At 34.2% G+C, this 9000-nt stretch overlaps 1 long non-coding RNA gene across 1 annotated transcript; it reads right to left on the bottom strand.

Moving 5' to 3' along the window:
* Window positions 1-655: 655 nt before the first annotated feature.
* On the bottom strand, window positions 656-3128 carry LOC138340743 (uncharacterized). Its single transcript, XR_011213507.1, has 2 exons — window positions 2969-3128; window positions 656-990 (listed from the first exon to the last, which is right to left on the bottom strand). It is a non-coding gene; the product is annotated as an uncharacterized lncRNA (long non-coding RNA).
* Between the last annotated feature and the right edge of the window lie 5872 nt (window positions 3129-9000).

Raw genomic sequence — 9000 nt, forward strand, 5'->3', positions numbered from 1 at the left:
TGATACACGAAGATCTATGAATTGATAAGAATCTTTGAGGTGCAACCTAATGTTGATACAGGAAGGGACTGCATTATTTGGTAGAAATTACAATTCAGATTTTTCATTATAACTTTACGTTCACGATGATGTATTATGTCAACATATGAATTTCCAAGGTGAAAAATGATCAAGTGGATCCGGTATTGAGCATTTGAAAGGACTTAGACCTGAATTGAGTTGTAAAATTCAACATAAGAAAGAACCAGTTGAAATTCTTAATCACGATGTCCGGAATCGAAGGTCATGCGAGACAAGTATCCACAATAAGTCGACGTTTAGATACTACTCTTCCCTTACGTAGCCGTTCTTTCCCACTTTATCACTCGGGAACAAGTGACGGGTAAATTAGTATCTATAGTAACGACATGATTTTCATCGTTATGGAAAAACCAATGGGGAAACATTTTGGCCAAAAAACATTTTTGTAGTAACTTGAGATTCCCTAGCCTAATCCTTATTTGGACGAAATCATACTCATGTGAGTCTATGAAAATCTTGTAATGATTGGGTGAATTACTAGGAAATTTTATTGCATGAGTAGATAGCAAAGGCATTAATAAACCTGTATGACTGTTACAACTAGGAAGTACCCCCGGGAAGTAACATGACATGCTTGACCTCTCAAAGGTCTTATACAAGCCTCTTAGTATTCATTCATCACATAGGTATGAAAATTTGTGTGGAATTACATTTTTTTTACAAACAATGTCAATAAGGGATGTCTTTTATAAAACATAAGATGAACTAAGTCTTATCATCACAAGCGATCATAGACACGTCTCATTATCATAGGGTCATATACCTTACATTGAAAGAAAGATGCTAGTCTTTAATGAAAGAAAACTAGAAATAACATCAATTTCCTTTAACATATGAAGACATACTAAGAGTCTTCACATAACAAGCTACTTTCCAAGCTTCAATTCTAGGATCCTCACTTTCTTCCACCTATACTTGTAGGAATATAGAAAAATATGGAGTTAGTACAATAGACACTACGTATGACAAATGTGCAAAAACATACATTACGATGAAATTTTAGATGAATATGTTTTATATGCTATTTTGATAAAATCTCATGAATCAAGTTTAAAAGACATCATACTAGTCAATCATCAACATGTAAGTTAATATTCCTATAATTCACAACATATGAACATACTCATTGAATAGGCCATTAACCATTTAGACTTTCTTATCCAAACTTATCCTAAGACCCACCTAGGTAATACATAAAGAGACCACCCATACAACCTCTTCAATACACACCTAAGTGATCCTTAAGACTACCAAAGATAAGGCTACTTCCTTTTCATCACAAGTCAACAAGTCAACATGCACTACTAGAGATACTAGAGGAAACACTCATGCATTTAAGAACTTCACACAAAGAACATCCCCTAGGATAATTCTAAGTTACAGTAGTCCAATGTGAAAGTAGCATCCCGTTCTACTACTTCCACATATTGCTCCTTTGGAATCACCCTAGCCTAGGCACATTAAATTCAACAATTTACAATAATCTTCTTCACCACATATTTCTTTAATATTAGACATAAATTAAACTTAATTCATTAACATCACATAAAAATCCATTCATTAATTAACATTATAAGGAAAACTCTCTCCAAATGCCTACTTGTTCAATGCATAGATGACGTCCCATCACGCCACCTACCCTAACTAGTAACCCTTAGGAAGACCTAGTTCATTACATTTTTTTGTGGGTTCTAGCTTTAACCGACATAGACCAAAGGATCATAACATGGAATCTCCATATTAACCCCTACCAGATGAGGGATCCCCACTTGCCTAAGGTAGTGTCATTCTTTTAGCCTTTACGTGAAGCACCACTGGCTAGTCCTAGGCGGGCGCATAGTTAAAGGATAGGGAGATTGATTCTAAGTACAACATATCAACTCACAAAGAGTACCCAAATCAAGAGGTTGCTTTTTTATACTACATCCGTACTCATGAAGATCATCCACCCATTTCCAAATCCTCTCGATGCTAATCATAAATCCTTATAGAGTTTTAGACTTTCATTACATTCATTAGCTATAGGTTAAATGATTTCTACTAAGTACTTCTCAACCCACGAAGAATAATCATCCCAACCTATCATTCATTCGTTTGCTCTTAGGAATATTAAGGTTGTCACTAGACACTACATCTTTCTCATAAAGATTGTCCACCCATAAATTCCCCATTCATTCATTAGAGTTCTATTGACAAAATATTTCAATAGACTCTCATTCATTACATCATATTGTAAACATGCTCATACTACATTCATAATAATATGCACACAATCATGCTTCACATTCACATCATACTTCAATTAGTCATACTATCTCCAAGATTCACATTCATAACTTCCTAACACATATTTATACATATACATCATAGCATCCCTTTAATTAACATTAAATAACTTCAAGTCCACAACCACAATACACATAGATATTCACATACATTAGCTAAACACCGCCACTATAAGTGAATCATACCACACAAGAGCAATTCAATAGGAAATAGAATAATTTAGGTCAACTTATCCTCTTCCATTAGCCATAATCACCATTCCTTAATATATACAATAATTCACAGTATATATCATGATAAAAAATATAAATCAACTATATAACTCATATATTCACAATTACATCAACATTAGATCATAAGTAATAGACCTACTTCATGAGCCAAATTTAGGAATTTTGTGAAATAAAGGGTTCGTGGGGATTTTAATTGTAAAACATCAATTTAACATCAATAATATCGTATCTAATAAGTTTAAATTGTTTCATGCTAAAATCCATAAATTAGATTAGAAATTAAACTTTTTGATAAACTTTGAAATCTTTGAAAAGCCTTTGGAATTACCTCTAGAGTGAAATATAAATCTAGATAAAGACTAACATACCATAGTATTAAGAAGCACAAGAATTTTGGATTAAAATCTTGAGATTTCACCATCTTCCTTCGAGCTTGAAAGTCCTCCAATGGATGATTTGAATAGAGAGAGAATTTAGAGAGAAGAGAGCGCTTCTATATATTTTTCTGATTCTAATTGAGGGTTACGATTTTAGATAGAGGAAATAGGTGTAAAATTACATAAAATAATATATAACACTCCCCAAAAAACCCCTACATAAGAAGTACCTTTTTAATTAAGTATAACTTGGCGTTAAATCGACGCCACCAAATCAGGGACATGGTTGTGCGTTGGAGGAACATCCAAATCATTGGTCTAGAATTTTATTAAGAAAGAGAGGTTCATGAAAAGCCTGTGTTATATGGAAATTTTTTTGCCTTTTTAACTGCTGGAGACGCGAAGTGCCATGGGCCTCAAAAACAGGTTGCCTGCACGCTGCCTTGGCAGCCCCCTTTGCCAAAGTTTGGGTCATATTCAAGGACCCTTTGGTTGGTCCTTGGGGAGTCGTGTCGGGAAGATTTGATCCTAAAATAAATTATTAAGACACCAGGGTAAATATTATTGATTTTAGACTCCAAAAAACACACAAAACTGATACAACATACTATAACACACATGCTTAAAAAAGACTAGTTTCCGTACATGTTGGTCGTCCTTTAGCGTTTACTTCCAAACTCTTTAAAATTGAATTCAAAAGATATTATTCATTATTTTAACAAGTTATTAGATCAATAAAATCATGTGAAGCTCTAGCTTGTCCTATATCATTTTGAGGGTGTAACAATGACTTTATTGAATTGAATTTGAGTGAGTAGAACTAACAATCCATCTTACTGTGAGTGATATTTTCTGAGTTGTTTAGAGGTTTGTTGTAAAAAGGGGGTCTTGGAATTATTAAAGTAGCTTACTAGTTCCATACAAGTCGTTGGGGCGAGATTTCTACCGTCATGGCTGGGCCGCTATAGCGGGATGGGACCCGCCTTTTCAGGAAAGACATGAATTAAGTTTGAAATAAAACCTAAAAAAAAAATTTATTAAGAAATTTTTGATTTTGAGAGCTAGGAGACGATCCCATACAAGTTCTTGATTGTTTTTAACCATTCTTGAGAGTAAATGTAAGGTTTTCACTTCCCGAAACTATTTTTTGACCCGTAAAACATAGTTTCTTAGATAATTATCGATTAGTAAGGGTTTTGATATGAAATTTATGGTGGAAAAGCCCTAATCTAGGTATGGGGATCAAGGGTTTGTTCTAAGGTTATTTACTTTGTTTATAGATAGGATAGTTAGACCATTAATTATTGATCCTTGTGTTAATTGTATATTATTAGACTATGAACAAGAGAGAAGCATCCAGAAAGAAAGATTCAAGTGCCTTAGAGGATTCAATCTTGGACTAGAGGTAGGTGATGGCTATGAATTAAAATTGTTGTGATATAAGCTTGTAATTGTTTCATTATAATGCATGAATTTATGTGAATGTTGTATTATTGATCTCTTATCGTAAATGAGCATAATTATATAATTGTATTTCATGTATCACCTTTTGTTGTATGATTGTAAGAATATACATTGTGATTGTGATTGTGGTTTTTAAATGGGAAGGTGTCATGATTAGACACACTAACTAGAATTGGTTTAACGTTTCGACATAAACATCGGATTGAGACCATGTTCTTGTACGCTAATAGTTAGGGTGTGGGTTCCATGAGAGGGTCATTGAATCCGATTTCGTGAGAGGACCATTGAATTGTGTTATGTATCTAATTGTGATTATTATGTTCATACTAATAACGATTGATATTTGAAGATGTTATGTTGCTATGTATTGATAATCGATGTGGATTATTAAAAATGTGGGATGCTACATTATTATGGAAAAGGTGACTAATATTGAATATGTTGTTTTATATTAATGTGGTCATTTGCATATGTTTCAATTATTGGTGTAATTGTGTGATCCTACCAGTACACTGTGGTTCTGTACTTATACTGAATTTGACTGTTCATTGTTATGTACAAGTCACCTCAACCATATACTGATAGACCTCAACTAGGTAACTATTGTGCGCGACTGTATTTAAGGGTTAGCCAGTTTTTTTAAACTTCAGTAGATCTTCCTTGTTTGAGTCCACTCTTTTCGATCTCAGACTATTTGTTAAGTTGTTGTTAGTTTTAGGGTTGTACCCATTGTTCTTAGCCTTGTCGTTATTATTGTTTTTGTACATTGACTTCTGGATTCTAGGAGTTGAATTTCTGAATTAGTTTGGTTAGTTATTTTAAAACTTTGGAGTTTATGGGGTCTCTATTTTTATTATCATTTAAATATGCTTTTGTATCTTTAAAAGTGTATTACTTTGAATTAGTTGATTAGTTCAGTTGTAGTTTTGGTTCTCCTACCGGAGGGTTAGTACCGGTGCCACTCATGACGGTATGTTTCTTGACAAAGATATTTCAAGCGAAGATACCTCTTTTAAGAGGATAGTTTAAGCAATTATCTCAAACCATAGGAAGAATATGTTTTTTTAAACATTGATCATGAGTATATATCATTCAGAGTAGTATTGAGCATCGATAAGGTGATGAGTTCAGACAACTCAGATTTCTCATAAACTATGTAAATCAACATGGAACATGATCATACTTTTTAGATGAATCCTTATTTCCTTAAAGAAGAGCTTAGTCGATCCATTTAATTAAGGTGTTTTATGCCCTGGAAAGGTATAGTATAGTTCTGGCAGAGTGGGAGAGACATTGTATCATCATGTAGCTCATAGTGATAGTTTGTTGATTAGAGAATCTTCCAATAGGTGTATTTTTATACATCACTTATTATGTTGAGTTTAGAGATGAGAAAGTATTTAGTAAATCTTTCAATTATTTAACTTCTTTATTTCTTTAAATGCAGTTGAGTATGTATCTATCTATATCTATTGAGATATTTTCATTGATTTGTTATTCAACTATATTACATACTCGTACATTCAATGTACTAATATCATTCAACCTACATCTTTTAATGATGTGGTTATAGACTTTTAGGATCCTAACAAGATCCTGTTAAGATCACTTTATCCTCTCGTCAACTTTTGAGTAAGACGTCCTTGTTGTCAGAGGACTTTAGTTTTATGAGGTATTAGTAATAGTTTTTGAGAAGTCCTTGGTAGTTTCCGGAAACTCATATTTATACAATAGAGGTTTTATATATAAACAATTTCGGAGAGTCGTTCAGTTTTCATACTCAGTATATTCAACTACTTTTTGAGATTCAGAATTATTTTTTTAAAACAGTACTGACACATACGTGTGCTACATCTTCTCGTGATATAGGTTGAGGTTCATAGCATCCATATCACGCATAGATCGATTTCCGATCTCCAATTCAGTAGATTCAGTGGTGAATCTTCATTCTCCGAGGACAAAGTCATGAGTTTTATTTCAGTCTTTAGCAATTTAGTTTATGTTTTTTCTAGATTTAAATAGGGCTTGTCCCTGTATTTCTAGTCTACTTTAGAGGCTTATTTCAGATATAGTTAGATTCAGCTTAGTATTGAGTTAATATTTCCTTTGTACTAAACTCATTATTTTCAAATATCTCAGTTATAGAATATGGGTATTCCCCATCTTTTCAGATTTAATTATGATTTAGCTTCCGCATCAGTTTATTTTCTTTAGTATGCTCATGATCATGCCAGCACATTTAGCTTAGGATCACTTGTGGTCATAGGTTCCGTGTCTACATCTCGGGTGTAGCTCAAAGCATGACAAGATAGGTCTACACATTAAGGAGCCACGTCTGGTACTGGTGGAGGGGCAAATCCTCTCTATACAATTACTAGTCTCCAAGATCAAGATAATTCGCCAGATGTTGTCACGGGTATGATCGAAGTCCTTACTTTTGATGTTTATGCTTTGTTAGACATAAGAGAAATTTTATCTTTTGTGACCTCTTATGTTGCAAATCAGTTTGAGATTCTTCCTAAGAAACTTTGTGAGTCTTTCTCTGTATCTACCCCTATTGGAGAGTCTATTATATCTGAAAGAGTCTATTGTGATTTTCCTATCCCTATTAATCATAAGAACACCATAGATGACCTAGTGGAGTTATACATGGTAAATTTTGATGTCATTCTAGGTATGGACTGGATCCATGTTTGTTATGCGTCAATAGATTGTAGAATTCGAGTTGTCAAGTTTCTAATTCCTAACGAGCCAGTCATAGAGTGGATAGTAGTTCAATAGTGCCTAGGGATCATATTATATTGTACCATAAGAAAAGGAGTTAGTTTCAAAGGGGTGTATCTATCACTTAGTCCGAGTTAATTACTCAAGTGCTAACATACCTTCCCTTTAGTCAATTCCTATAGTAAAAGAGTTACAAAAAATTTCCTAATGATTAACCCTGAGTCCCTTCTTAGACAGAGATAGACATCGGCATAGATATCATTCCAAATACTTGTCATATCTCTATACGGTCATAAAGAATGGCACCGGCAGAATTAAAAAAGTTGAAAGACCAGGTGAAACATCTGTTAGATAAAGGTTTTATTCGACCAAGTGTCTCGACTTGGGGCGCTTCGGTGTTATTTGTGAGAAAAAAAGATGATTCCCTTAGGATATGTATAGAGTACCGCCAACCACATAAGGTGACCATCAAGAATGAGTATCCTCTTCAAAGGAAAAATGATCTTTTCTACCAGAATCAGGGTGCTTCCTGCTTCTGAATAATTGATCTGAGATGTGGCTACCATCAGTGAAGAGTTAAAGAATGTAACATTCCAAAGAAATCCTTTAGAACTTGATATGGGCATTATGAGTTTTGGGTTATGTCTTTTGGGTTGACAAATGCACTTGCAACATGCATGGATCTTATGAACAGAGTCTTCAAGCCTTACTTAGATATGTTTGTTATCGTCTTCATTGATGACATACTAATCTATTCAAGGAATGTAGAAGATCATGCTAGTCACCTCAGAATATTACTTCAGACTTTGAAAGAAAAGAAACTATATTCCAAGTTCTCTAAGTGTGAGTTTCTAATTAAGTCTGTGGCATTCTTGGGCCACATAGTTTTCGGTGATGGGATTAAAGTTGATATCGTAAAGATAGAAGTAGTGCAGAGTATTCCTAGGCCCACGTCTCCAACTTATTTAAGGAGTTTCTTGGGTTCGGATGGCTACTATCTAAGGTTTGTTAAAGGGTTTTCAACTATCTCATCTCCATTAACCAATTTGACTTAGAAGACTGTAAAGTTTCAATGGTCTAATGTTTGTAAGAAAATCTTTCAGGTATTAAAAAAGTGATTGATTACCGCTTCGGTTTTGACCTTCGTGGAGGGTAATTAAGGTTTTGTGGTGTACTGTGATGCATCAAGAAATGGTTTGGGTTGTGTTAATGTAAAATGACAAGGTTATAGCTTATGGCTCCAGATAGTTGGAAGTTTATGGGAAGAACTACCCAACCCATGACTTAGAGTTAGTTGTAGTGGTTTTCACCTTGAAAGTATGGCATCACTATTTGTACATCGTTCATGTGGATATATTTAGTGACCACAAGAGCCTACTATATGTGTTCACCCTAAAGGAGCTCAATATTTGACAAAAGAGGTGGTTAGAACTTCTCAAAGATTATGACATTAGTATCATTTACCATCTAGGTAAGGATAATGTAGTTGTTGATGCCTTAAGTAGGTTATCCATGGGGAGTAGCACCCATGTTGAGGAAGAAAAGAGGTAATTATCTAAATATGTGCAAAGACATGCACGCGTGGGAGTCAGACTTATGGATTTCATAGAGTAAGGTATAGTGGTGACTAATGGGGATGAATCATCACTAGTGTCAGAGGTGAAAGAAAAGAAATATCAAGACCCTTATTTTGCTTGATTTGAAGACAAATTTTGATAACCAAAGAGTATTTATTTTTGAACAAGGGGTAGATGGTGTGCTGAAGTACCAAGGTAGATTGTGTGTACCAAAGATGGATAGACTCGAAGATAGGATCATGGAGGAGGATCATAGCT

The sequence above is a fragment of the Solanum lycopersicum genome, chromosome 12, assembly GCF_036512215.1.
Source record: "Solanum lycopersicum chromosome 12, SLM_r2.1".
NCBI lineage: Eukaryota > Viridiplantae > Streptophyta > Magnoliopsida > Solanales > Solanaceae > Solanum > Solanum lycopersicum.